At 46.6% G+C, this 13,163-nt stretch overlaps 1 pseudogene; it reads left to right on the plus strand.

The window, feature by feature from the left end:
* Positions 1-406: 406 nt before the first annotated feature.
* Positions 407-5,615, plus strand: LOC135530257 (carbohydrate sulfotransferase 12-like; annotated as a pseudogene).
* Positions 5,616-13,163: the final 7,548 nt, after the last annotated feature.

Genomic DNA, 13,163 nt, shown 5'->3' on the forward strand with positions numbered 1-13,163 from the left:
GAGACAGAGAGAGAGAGAGACAGAGAGAGAGAGTCAGAGCGAGAGGTCAGAGAGGGTTGGTTGAGTTCAGGTTTCTTCACAGCAGCCTGTGAGTTTAACACCCTGATCCTATCCACTGCTGTTCCCACGGACCATTTCTGATATCCACATTAATCAACCATAGTAGGGCTGCCTCTCTGGCCTTCTCTCTTCCTGTGTGTCCTGGAGAGCTACCCTCCTGTAGGGTTGAGCAGGGCTGCCCAACCCTGTTCCTGGAGAGCTACCCTCCTGTAGGTTTGAGACTTCAGGTAGGCCTCAGGTAGACTTCAGGTAGACCTTAGGTAGGCTTCAGGTAGGCTTCAGGTAGGCCTCAGGTAGACCTCAGTTATGGTGGTACCATACGGTTTTTGAACTAAGAAATCTACTCGGCTGCTATATTGTATAATTTAAATCCCAGCAGTTTTGCTTTGACCATGGAGGGACTCTGTAGCCTATGAAATGACCTGTGTTTGAAAACGTGGAGCCTCTGGCAAGTAAGTTTTGGATTCCTTGTTTCATGGTTGCTTTGGCAACGCGTCTGATGGCGGCACCACCTGTATAGAGCCTCAAGGCAAGTTTTGGATTGGATTACCAATTAATATGTACAGGTATATATTTATACATGGGCTAGGAGTTTTTCCTGATCAGATCACTAACCACTAACTCTACCACGTGTTCGATCAGATCACTAACCACTAACTCTACCACTTGTTTGATCAGATCACTAACCACTAACTCTACCACGTGTTCGATCAGATCACTAACCACTAACTCTACCACGTGTTTGATCAGATCACTAACCACTAACTCTACCACGTGTTCGATCAGATCACTAACCACTAACTCTATCACGTGTTCAATCAGATCACTAACCACTAACTCTACCACTTGTTTGATCAGATCACTAACCACTAACTCTATCACGTGTTAGATCAGATCACTAACCACTAACTCTACCACGTGTTCGATCAGATCGCTAACCACTAACTCTACCACGTGTTCGATCAGATCACTAACCACTAACTCTATCACGTGTTCGATCAGATCACTAACCACTAACTCTATCACGTGTTCAATCAGATCACTAACTCTACCACGTGTTCGATCAGATCACTAACTCTACCACGTGTTTAGACACAGTTTATGTGTGTTGGTGTGACTCCTGGATTCTTTTCACCTGTTGTCTCTCAGGTGTTGTCGTCAGCAACCAGGATGTGTTTCCCTTAGTGACCGTCGGGCCATGGAGCTGAGATAACTCCGCCCCCTCTGCTGTGGTAACCATGGGAACGTCCCGATGCTTCCGTCTGGCGTTCCTGCTGGGGTCTGTGTTAATGGTCCTGCTCATCATCCTCTATTGGGACGACGTGGGAGCGCTCAATCTCTACCCCCACGACCCTCATGACCTTTACCCCCATGACCCTCACCCCCACCCCACCTCACCCAGCTCCTCCACACCCACCAAACCCCCACCCCGGGACACCCAGGAGCAAGCGGCCCACAAACCCCCCAGAACCACAGAGCCTGACCGGCCTGAAGAGGGGAGGAGGGCGACCCCCAAACCCCCAGGGGAGGAACACCCCCTCCCCCAAGTAACAGACTCCTCAGAGCTGGAGACGAGGTGGAGAGGAGAGGAAGGGAAGCGAGAAGAGGAGAGAGTGAGGCAGGTGGAGGAAGAGAAAAGAGAGGAGGAGGAGGAGACAGGAGGAGAGGAGGAGGCGGATCAGTCATATGTGTTCTGGGAACGGATCATTAGAATTCCCAGGAAAATTCCGGACGTTTGATCAGATTCCCAACCGAGAGTTAAACCACCTGATCGTAGACGACAGACATGAGATCATCTACTGCTATGTTCCCAAGGTAGGGAGGGGAAGAGGACTGTCCGCCCCTCAAAGCCGGGTTCCCCTCTAGGTTTCTTCCTAGGTTCCTGCCTTCTAGGGAGTTTTTCCTAGACACTGTGGTTCTGCATCTGCATTGCTTGCTGTTTGGAGTGATAGGCTGGCTGTCTGTAAAGCACTATGTGACAACTGTTGATATAAAAAAAAATATTTGATCCTCCTCCTTCACCCCTTTGCCTCCCATCCCCTTCCTCCTCTTCCTCCTCCTACCCCTTCGCCTCCTATCCTCCTCCTACCCCTTCCTCCTCTTCCTCCTCCTACCCCTTCCTCCTCTTCCTCCTCCTACCCCTTCCTCCTCTTCCTCCTCCTCCTACCCATTCACCTCCCATCCTCTTCCTCCTCCTACCCCTTTGCCTCCCATCCTCTTCCTCCTACCCATTCGCCTCCCATCCTCTTCCTCCTCTTCCTCCCAACCCTTTGCCTCCCATCCTCCTCCTCTTCCTACCCCTTCGCCTCCCATCCTCTTCCTCTCAACCCTTCACCTCCCATCCTCTCAACCCTTCACCTCCCATCCTCCTCCTACCCCTTCGCCTCCCATCCTCGTCCTCCTACCCCTTCGCCTCCCATCCTCGTCCTCCTACCCCTTCGCCTCCCATCCTCGTCCTCCTACCCCTTCGTCTCCCATCCTCCTCCTCCTTCGTCTCCCATCCTCCTCCTCCTACTTCTTCGCCTCCCATCCTCCTCCTCCTACCCCTTCGCCTCCCATCCTCCTCCTCCTACCCCTTCGCCTCCCATCCTCCTCCTACACCGTCGCTCCCATCCTCCCTCCTGTCCTCCACCTCCTCTCCTCCTCCTCTCTCTAGGTAGCATGTACCAACTGGAAGCGTGTAATGGTGGTTCTCTCTGAGGGTCTGCTGGCTCCGGATGGACAACCTTACCGTGACCCCCAGGCCCTGCCCCCTGACCTCATACACAACTCCTCCCTGCACCTCACCTTCTCCAAGGTCTGTATACTGTGTGTATACTGTCTGTGTACTGTGTGTATACTGTGTGTGTACTGTGTGTATACTGTGTGTATACTGCGTGTGTACTGTGTGTATACTGCGTGTGTACTGTGTGTATACTGTGTGTATACTGTGTGTGTACTGTCTGTGTACTGTGTGTGTACTGTGTGTATACTGTGTGAAGATGCGTCATCCAACTTCTTTATCCCCTTCTCTTCACTCCCTCCTCCTCCTCCATCCTCATCCCCTCCCTCCTCCTCCTCCTCCATCCTCATCCCCTCCCTCCTCCTCCTCCATCCTCATCCCCTCCCTCCTCCTCCTCCATCCTCATCCCCTCCCTCCTCCTCCTCCTCCATCCTCATCCCCTCCCTCCTCCTCCATCCCCTCCCTCCTCCTCCATCCTCATCTCGTCCCTCCTCCTCCGCCATCCTCATCCCCTCCCTCCTCCTCCTCCATCCTCATCCCCTCCATCCTCCTCCTCCTCCTCCTATAGTTCTGGCGTAGGTATGGCCGTCTCTCCCGTCACCTGATGAGGGTGAAACTGCAGAGTTACACCAAGTTCCTGTTTGTCCGCGACCCCTTCGTCCGACTCATCTCCGCCTTCCGGAACAAGTTCCAACAGCCCAACGAAGACTTCTACCGCCAGTTTGGCTCGGTCATGCTACGTCGTTATGGAAACGAAGCGGGACCTCCAGGGTTCCGGAGTCAGCGGCGGAGGCGTTCGAGGCGGGGATCCAGCCGTCGTTCCCGGAGTTCGTCCGGTATCTCCTCGACCCCCAGACGGAGCAGGAGCAGCCGTTCAACGAACACTGGCGCCAGGTGAGTGGGTGGGTGGGTGGGTGGGTGGGTGCGTGGGTGGGTGTGTCTGCGTGTGTCTACGTGTATGTGTGTATGTGCGTGCGTGTTTGTGCGTGTATGTGCGTGTGTGTGTTTGTGTGCATGTGTGTGTGCGTGTGTGCGTGCGTGCGTGTGTGCGTGCGTGTGTGTCTGCGTGTGTGTGTGTCTGCGTGTGTGTGTGTACGTGCGTGTGTGTGTGTGTACGTGCGTGTGTGTGTGTCTGCGTGTGTGTGTGTGTGCGTGTGTGTGTTTGTGTGTATGTGTGTATGTGTGTATGTGTGTGTGCGTGTGTGTGTGTACGTGCGTGTGTGTGCTCTCAACCCAACTGTACTCAATTAAGTTCTTCTCCTCCCCAGGTGTACCGGCTCTGTCACCCCTGTCAGATCCACTATGATTTCATCGGCACGCTGGAAAACCTGGAGGACGACTCGGATCAGCTGCTCCGGATCCTGGGCCTGGAAGACCAGATAAAGTTCCCGCCTAGCAACCGGAACCGCACAGCGGCCAGCTGGGAACGGGATTGGTTCGCTGAGGTTCCGGCCGAGTTGAGGAGGAAGCTGTACAGTTTGTATGAGCCAGACTTTGAGCTGTTTGGGTATCCTAAACCAGAGAGTCTGCTCCATCACTGATAGGCTGTTTGGGTATTCTAAACCAGAGAGTCTGCTCCATCACTGATAGGCTGTTTGGGTATTCTAAACCAGAGAGTCTGCTCCATCACTGATAGGCTGTTTGGGTATTCTAAACCAGAGAGCCTGCTCCATCACTGATAGGCTGTTTGGGTATTCTAAACCAGAGAGTCTGCTCCATCACTGATAGGCTGTTTGGGTATTCTAAACCAGAGAGTCTGCTCCATCACTGATAGGCTGTTTGGGTATTCTAAACCAGAGAGCCTGCTCCATCACTGATAGGCTGTTTGGGTATTCTAAACCAGAGAGTCTGCTCCATCACCGATAGGCTGTTTGGGTATCCTAAACCAGAGAGCCTGCTCCATCACTGATAGGCTGTTTGGGTATTCTAAACCAGAGAGTCTGCTCCATCACTGATAGGCTGTTTGGGTATTCTAAACCAGAGAGTCTGCTCCATCACTGATAGGCTGTTTGGGTATTCTAAACCAGAGAGTCTGCTCCATCACTGATAGGCTGTTTGGGTATTCTAAACCAGAAGGCCTGCTCCATCACTGATAGGCTGTTTGGGTATTCTAAACCAGAGAGTCTGCTCCATCTCTTGATGCCTTACACATGTGGCTGAGAGCCGTGGATTTGAACCCTGTATACATGCAAGTCCACCGCAAGGCTGTGCTGTTAGCCCACTGAGCTAAAGCCTTCTAAAGGGAATAGTGCTGTAAAAAATCGTTTTGAAATAAAACATTTTTGGGGAAATAAATTGCTTAGTCATTTGTGTGTGTTTTGTCCCACTTTCACACAGAGAGTTCAATTGTATATCATTATTATTTCTTACTGAAGGTAGGTCATATTTTTTTATTTAACGAGGCAAGTCAGTTCAGAACAAATTCTTATTTCCAGTGACGGCCTACCTCGGCCAAACCCGGACGGCGCCGGGACAATTGTGTGCCGCCCAATCACGGCCGGATTCGAGCCAGGGACTGTAGTGACACCTCTTGCACTGAGATGCAGTGCCTTAGACCGCTGTGCCACTCAGGAGCCGTGACATGTTTCAGATACACCGGACAAAATGTTTAATAATGTATCACTGCATGTCTGCCTCACTCTGTCAAATGAATGGATTTATTAGGAAACACCATGTCTGCCTCATTCTGTCAAATGAATGGATTTGATAGGAAACACCATGTCTGCCTCACTCTGTAAAATGAATGGATTTAATAGGCAACACCATGTCTGCCTCACTCTGTAAAATGAATGGATTTAATAAAAAACACCATGTCTGCCTCACTCTGTAAAATGAATGGATTTAATAGGAAACACCATGTCTGCCTCACTCTGTCAAATGAATGGATTTATTAGTTCAAATTGAATACATTTTGTTGACGTGTTTGGACTGCTTATGTTTTAAATAGGTTAAACCAATGTATTATTTGTGTGTGTGTGTGTGTGTGTGTGTGTGTGTGTGTGTGTGTGTTTTCGGTCGGTGATGCTGCTGTGGGACATGCAGTTTAAAAACCATTGGACAGTACCAAAGATTGTCTATTACATCGACACGATATTCGAGTGACCGATCTAACAATGGAAATATATGTCCTCCAAAATGGAGGAGGGAGATTCCTAGATGTGAGAAGTGTGCAGCAGGGCATGAGACGAAGGAATGTTTACTATCAGTGGATAACATATGTGTGTGTTCGCTGTTGGGGGGTGCCCATGGGCTGGAGATCGGAGGAGTCTGGTGAGAGAAAGGCAGGTTGAGGTTTCCAGCGTTAAGAGTATTGCAGAGTGTCGTATTCCGAAACAGTGAAGAGGAAGATGGGTATAGCAGGGTGAGGGATCCTGAGTGTATTTCCTCTGAGTAGAGCACAGGGGGATGGGAAGAATATGTGCTTCAGTAAGGTGGGGCGGTTTTTAGCAGTTATAGCCGCGGTTGTACATTGTTCTGCAAAAATGGATCGTATAAAGTCACAGAAAATAGAAGTTGTGGTGGAAGCGGCTGAGATTGGATTGTGAGGATTTACTGCAGAACAGTTGCAGTGGGTGTTGAGTGGTAGTGTTCTGTCCTCAGACCACTGGTCTGGAGCAGGATTAGACAGGGTTACATACAGTGCCTTGCGAAAGTATTCGGCCCCATGAACTTTGCGACCTTTTGCCACATTTCAGGCTTCAAACATAAAGATATAAAACTGTATTTTTTTGTGAAGAATCAACAACAAGTGGGACACAATCATGAAGTGGAACGACATTTATTGGATATTTCAAACTTTTTTAGCAAATCAAAAACTGAAAAATTAGGCGTGCAAAATTATTCAGCCCCTTTACTTTCAGTGCAGCAAACTCTCTCCAGAAGTTCAGTGAGGATCTCTGAATGATCCAATGTTGACCTAAATGACTAATGATGATAAATACAATCCACCTGTGTGTAATCAAGTCTCCGTATAAATGCACCTGCACTGTGATAGTCTCAGAGGTCCGTTAAAAGCGCAGAGAGCATCATGAAGAACAAGGAACACACCAGGCAGGTCCGAGATACTGTTGTGAAGAAGTTTAAAGCCGGATTTGGATACAAAAATATTTCCCAAGCTTTAAACATCCCAAGGAGCACTGTGCAAGCGATAATATTGAAATGGAAGGAGTATCAGACCACTGCAAATCTACCAAGACCTGGCCGTCCCTCTAAACTTTCAGCTCATACAAGGAGAAGACTGATCAGAGATGCAGCCAAGAGGCCCATGATCACTCTGGATGAACTGCAGAGATCTACAGCTGAGGTGGGAGACTCTGTCCATAGGACAACAATCAGTCGTATATTGCACAAATCTGGCCTTTATGGAAGAGTGGCAAGAAGAAAGCCATTTCTTAAAGATATCCATAAAAAGTGTTGTTTAAAGTTTGCCACAAGCCACCTGGGAGACACACCAAACATGTGGAAGAAGGTGCTCTGGTCAGATGAAACCAAAATTGAACTTTTTGGCAACAATGCAAAACGTTATGTTTGGCGTAAAAGCAACACAGCTCATCACCCTGAACACACCATACCCGCAGCATCATGGTTTGGGCCTGCTTTTCTTCAGCAAAAGACCTGAGACTGGGACGGAGATTTGTCTTCCAACAAGACAATGATCCAAAACATAAAGCAAAATCTACAATGGAATGGTTCAAAAATAAACATATCCAGGTGTTAGAATGGCCAAGTCAAAGTCCAGACCTGAATCCAATCGAGAATCTGTGGAAAGCACTGAAAACTGCTGTTCACAAATGCTCTCCATCCAACCTCACTGAGCTCAAGCTGTTTTGCAAGGAGGAATGGGAAAAAATTCAGTCTCTCGATGTGCAAAACTGATAGAGACATACCCCAAGCGACTTACAGCTGTAATCGCAGCAAAAGGTGGTGCTACAAAGTATTAACTTAAGGTGGCTGAATAATTTTGCACGCCCAATTTTTCAGTTTTTGATTTGTTAAAAAATTTGAAATATCCAATAAATGTCGTTCCACTTCATGATTGTGTCCCACTTGTTGTTGATTCTTCACAAAAAATACAGTTGTATATCTTGATGTTTGAAGCCTGAAATGTGGCAAAAGGTCGCAAAGTTCAAGGGGGCCGAATACTTTCGCAAGGCACTGTAGAGGAATGGGGTGGTAGTGTTCTGTCCTCAGACCACTGGTCTGGAGTAGGATTATACAGGGTTAAATAGTGGAATGGGGTGGTAGTGTTCTGGACTAGGATTAGACAGGGTTAAATAGTGGAATGGGGTGGTGGGTTTTTAAAGCGGGTTAATAGTTGCCATGGTAATTGTCCTTGTTCCCGTCTTACCGGAAGTAAATGCAGGTCGGTTGTGACGGGCCTCCCACTCCAGTACAGTAGGCGGCGGTGTAACGCTGACAAATCCGCCAAAACAAATCATAAAGAAGAAGAAGCGACTCATCAGTAGCAGCTTGCTAAACCAAACAAAAAAAAAAAGAGTTAAATGTGTCCAGACACGTCCTATGGATGTTCGGCAATGTGTTTTAAATACACTTATGTTTACACCTTAGTACCGTTAATCGAGTTTTTTAATTTCACTTCCAGTTAGGGACGGCGTTGTTTGTTGGCTACGTTATAGATGGCTACGGCCGTTTCGACGGCACCAGTAGCTGAAGCTAATTTAGTTAACTTTTCACCAACACGTTTTCCAGAAATAAACAAACGGCTTGTAAAAATGTATATATTAAGTTAAATGATTCATTTTTTTACTTCGGTGAGTAACGAACCGTCGGTGTCCCCATCTTTCATCAAACCAGCTGGCTACTACAAGTATCTTTTTGTTGGTATAATGACCTAAGCTAGTTGACTAACATTCCCGACAATGAGCTCACTAAGTTACTCCCCCTTGCTAAAGAAGAGGAGGTCTGCTGGACGGAGAAAGAGGGTCTGTGGGTGAACAGTGTCGTGGAAGAGGACGTGATTACAGTGAAGGAGGAGGATGAAGAAGAGGATGCCGTTTTTGGAGTGGGGAAGGAGGAAGAGGAGGCTGCCACAGTGAAAGAAGAAGAGGAGGATGTTACAGTGAAAGAAGAAGAGGAGGATGTTACAGTGAAAGAAGAAGAGGAGGCTGCCACAGTGAAAGAAGAAGAGGAGGATGTTACAGTGAAAGAGGAGGAAGAACCTTTGGAGAGGAAGAGCAGGATATCTCAAAAGAGGAAGAGGAAGTCGTTTTGGGAGTGCAAGGGGAGGTGACTGATGATCTGATTAACACCCGTGAGTATCTTAAACACAGGCACAAACTCTACTGTCTTAAACACAGGCACAAACTATCTGCAGTTGTTGAACCACAGTGTGGTTTTTAAGGGGGTCATTCTACTGAAGGTCTACACTTGTTCTGTACTGTAGGATTTGGGTCGTTCCATGTGATTTCATTCACATTCTGACTGCATCCCCTTTTGACTTGAACGAAACCCGACATGTTTACACATGATACCAAACTCCACCTGGTATCTATTTCAGTGATGAAGACATGGATGTCTCACAATAAGGTGGGGTTGGGTTTGCAAAATGGGTCAACTTTGATCGTCTCTATCTCCTGAGGATGTTTTGGCATTCAGCTCCAAAAAGTCACTTTCTGACCACTTCTACCGTGGGAATGTCTGGAAGGTTTCTGACCACTTCTACCGTGTGTCTGAAAACAACAACATGTCTGGAAGGTTTCTGACCACTTCTACCGTGGGAAAACAACATGTCTGGAAGGTTTCTGACCACTTCTACCGTGGGAAAACAACATGTCTGGAAGGTTTCTGACCACTTCTACCGTGGGAAAACAACATGTCTGGAAGGTTTCTGACCACTGACCACTTCTACCGTGGGAAAACAACATGTCTGGAAGGTTTCTGACCACTTCTACCGGAAAACAACATGTCTGGAAGGTTTCTGACCACTTCTACCGTGGGAAAACAACATGTCTGGAAGGTTTCTGACCACTTCTACCGTGGGAAAACAACATGTCTGGAAGGTTTCTGACCACTTCTACCGTGGGAAAACAACATGTCTGGAAGGTTTCTGACCACTTCTACCGTGGGAAAACAACATGTCTGGAAGGTTTCTGACCACTTCTACCGTGGGAAAACAACATGTCTGGAAGGTTTCTGACCACTTCTACCGTGGGAAAACAACATGTCTGGAAGGTTTCTGACCACTTCTACCGTGGGAAAACAACATGTCTGGAAGGTTTCTGACCACTTCTACCGTGGGAAAACATGTCTGGAAGGTTTCTGACCACTTCTACCGTGGGAAAACCACATGTCTGGAAGGTTTCTGACCACTTCTACCGTGGGAAAACAACATGTCTGGAAGGTTTCTGACCACTTCTACCGTGGGAAAACAACATGTCTGGAAGGTTTCTGACCACTTCTACCGTGGGAAAACCACATGGGAAAACATGTCTGGAAGGTTTCTGACCACTTCTACCGTGGGAAAACAACATGTCTGGAAGGTTTCTGACCACTTCTACCGTGTCTGGAAAACAAAAACATGTCTGGATGTCTGGAAAACAACATGGTTTCTGAAAACAACATGTCTTCTACCACTTCTACGTGGGAAAACCACATGTCTGGAAGGTTTCTGACCACTTCTAAAAACAACATGTCTGGAAGGTTTCTGAATGTCTTTTCTACCACTTTTACCGTGGGAAAACAACATGTCTGGAAGGTTTCTGACCACTTCTACCGTGGGAAAACCACATGTCTGGAAGGTTTCTGACCACTTCTACCGTGGGAAAACAACATGTCTGGAAGGTTTCTGACCACTTCTACCGTGGGAAAACAACATGTCTGGAAGGTTTCTGACCACTTCTACCGTGGGAAAACATGTCTGGACATGTCTGGAAGGTTTCTGACCACTTCTAAAACAACATGTCTGGGGAAAACCACATGTCTGGAAGGTTTCTGACCACTTCTACCGTGAACATGTCTGACCACTTCTACCGTGGGAAAACAACATGTCTGGAAGGTTTCTGACCACTTCTACCGTGGGAAAACCACATGTCTGGAAGGTTTCTGACCACTTCTACCGTGGGAAAACAACATGTCTGGAAGGTTTCTGACCACTTCTACCGTGGGAAAACAACATGTCTGGAAGGTTTCTGACCACTTCTACCGTGGGAAAACCACATGTCTGGAAGGTTTCTGACCACTTCTACCGTGGGAAAACCACATGTCTGGAAGGTTTCTGACCACTTCTACCGTGGGAAAACAACATGTCTGGAAGGTTTCTGACCACTTCTACCGTGGGAAAACAACATGTCTGGAAGGTTTCTGACCACTTCTACCGTGGGAAACCACATGTCTGGAAGGTTTCTGACCACTTCTACCGTGGGAAAACCACATGTCTGGAAGGTTTCTGACCACTTCTACCGTGGGAAAACAACATGTCTGAAGGTTTCTGACCACTTCTACCGTGGGAAAACAACATGTCAACATGTCTGGAAGGTTTCTGACCACTTCTACCGTGGGAAAACATGTCTGGAAGGTTTCTGACCACTTCTACCGTGGGAAAACATGTCTGGAAGGTTTCTGACCACTTCTACCGTGGGAAAACAACATGTCTGGAAGGTTTCTGACCACTTCTACCGTGGGAAAACAACATGTCTGGAAGGTTTCTGACCACTTCTACCGTGGGAAAACAACATGTCTGGAAGGTTTCTGACCACTTCTACCGTGGGAAAACAACATGTCTGGACCGTGGGAAAACATGTCTGGAAGGTTTCTGACCACTTCTACCGTGGGAAAACATGTCTGGAAGGTTTCTGACCACTTCTACCGTGGGAAAACATGTCTGGAAGGTTTCTGACCACTTCTACCGTGGGAAAACAACATGTCTGGAAGGTTTCTGACCACTTCTACCGTGGGAAAACATGTCTGGAAGGCTTCTGACCACTTCTACCGTGGGAAAAAACATGTCTGGAAGGTTTCTGACCACTTCTACCGTGGAAAACAACATGTCTGGATCCCATTGTCTGGAAGGTTTCTGACCAACCGTGGGAAAACAACATGTTAAATGTCTGGAAGGTTTCGGCATGTCTGGAAGGTTTCTGTTCAAATCGAAGGGGGTGCTTTGAATTATCCATTGTTTAGTAGCCTAACAAATATGTTTACTTAAAATGTTGCCTGTACTGACTTTGCTACCCAAAACTTCAATTAAAAGTCCTTTTCATTAACCGGGCAACGGCATACATTTCAGCCCGTTTCAAATTAACACAGAGTCTAAATGAATTGTTTGAAGTTACCATCAATTACCATGACTACCTGGATTACTAGACTTGTTTACTGTTTACTAATGTTTGATTTGTTACATTGACATAATGAATGAATAACTCTGGGGAAACATAATAGTAGTCAGCTCCAGTTACCACAGTCAGCAAGCCCGCCTCCTCCACCAATCAGTTGAGGGAGTGTGATGACTCGTAATGCCGACCTGTTTGCACGGGCCAGATGAGAAACATGCATTTATTTAGTCTATTGAGTCATTAATGATTTGGTTGTTTATTAAATGTAGTAAAACCAGCCGTTTTTAAAATGCTACGTGTTAATCGAATGTCTTATTCAAACTCAGTTTACCAGTTTATCATGATGTTTGCCCTCACTCATAGTTACTGCGTTGTTTTGAGAATGGCCTGTAGACTAACAAATTGACACACCTTGATTTTAGATTAAAATGTATTATTTTAAAACAGCTAAACAGAAATGTTCACAGAATTTTTGTTGTTGAAATTGTCCGATTTAAAAAAAAATATATTTTTAAATATATTTTTTTTGGGGGGCCCTGTTACATACTAATTTATTTAACTTAACATGGCCTTGCAGTCCAATTTTGGACCAGTTTCTGTCTCTGTACAAAGGCATCGTCTTCAAGCTATGGAAGATGACAAAATATTGAATAATAATTTATTGTACTTACATGGCACTTTTCTAGACCCCAGACCTCGTTACAGTGTAAAGGGGGAAACTCCCTCCCTAACTCCACTTACATACTCTTTATTTACATATATTTAATTGGCTCCACCCCCTCTTCTGAGGACAGAAGGAAGTTTTGTTTTGTTACAGATTTTGTCACATACATTATTCATGGTACTTAATGAATTATTCATACATGGTACTTTCATACACAGGATCGCAGAGCCTTCGGAAAGTATTCACATCCCATGACTCTTTCCACATTTTGATGTGTCACAGCCTGAATTTAAAATGGATGAAATGTATAATTCCCCCCACTGGCCTACCAACAATACCCCATAATGTCAAAGTGGTATTATGTTTTTCAACACTTCTCTAGGGTCGGGGGCAGCATTCAGGAATTTTGGATGAAAAGCGTGCCCAA

This window comes from Oncorhynchus masou, unplaced genomic scaffold, assembly GCF_036934945.1.
Source record: "Oncorhynchus masou masou isolate Uvic2021 unplaced genomic scaffold, UVic_Omas_1.1 unplaced_scaffold_1303, whole genome shotgun sequence".
In the NCBI taxonomy this organism is placed as follows: Eukaryota; Metazoa; Chordata; class Actinopteri; order Salmoniformes; family Salmonidae; genus Oncorhynchus; species Oncorhynchus masou.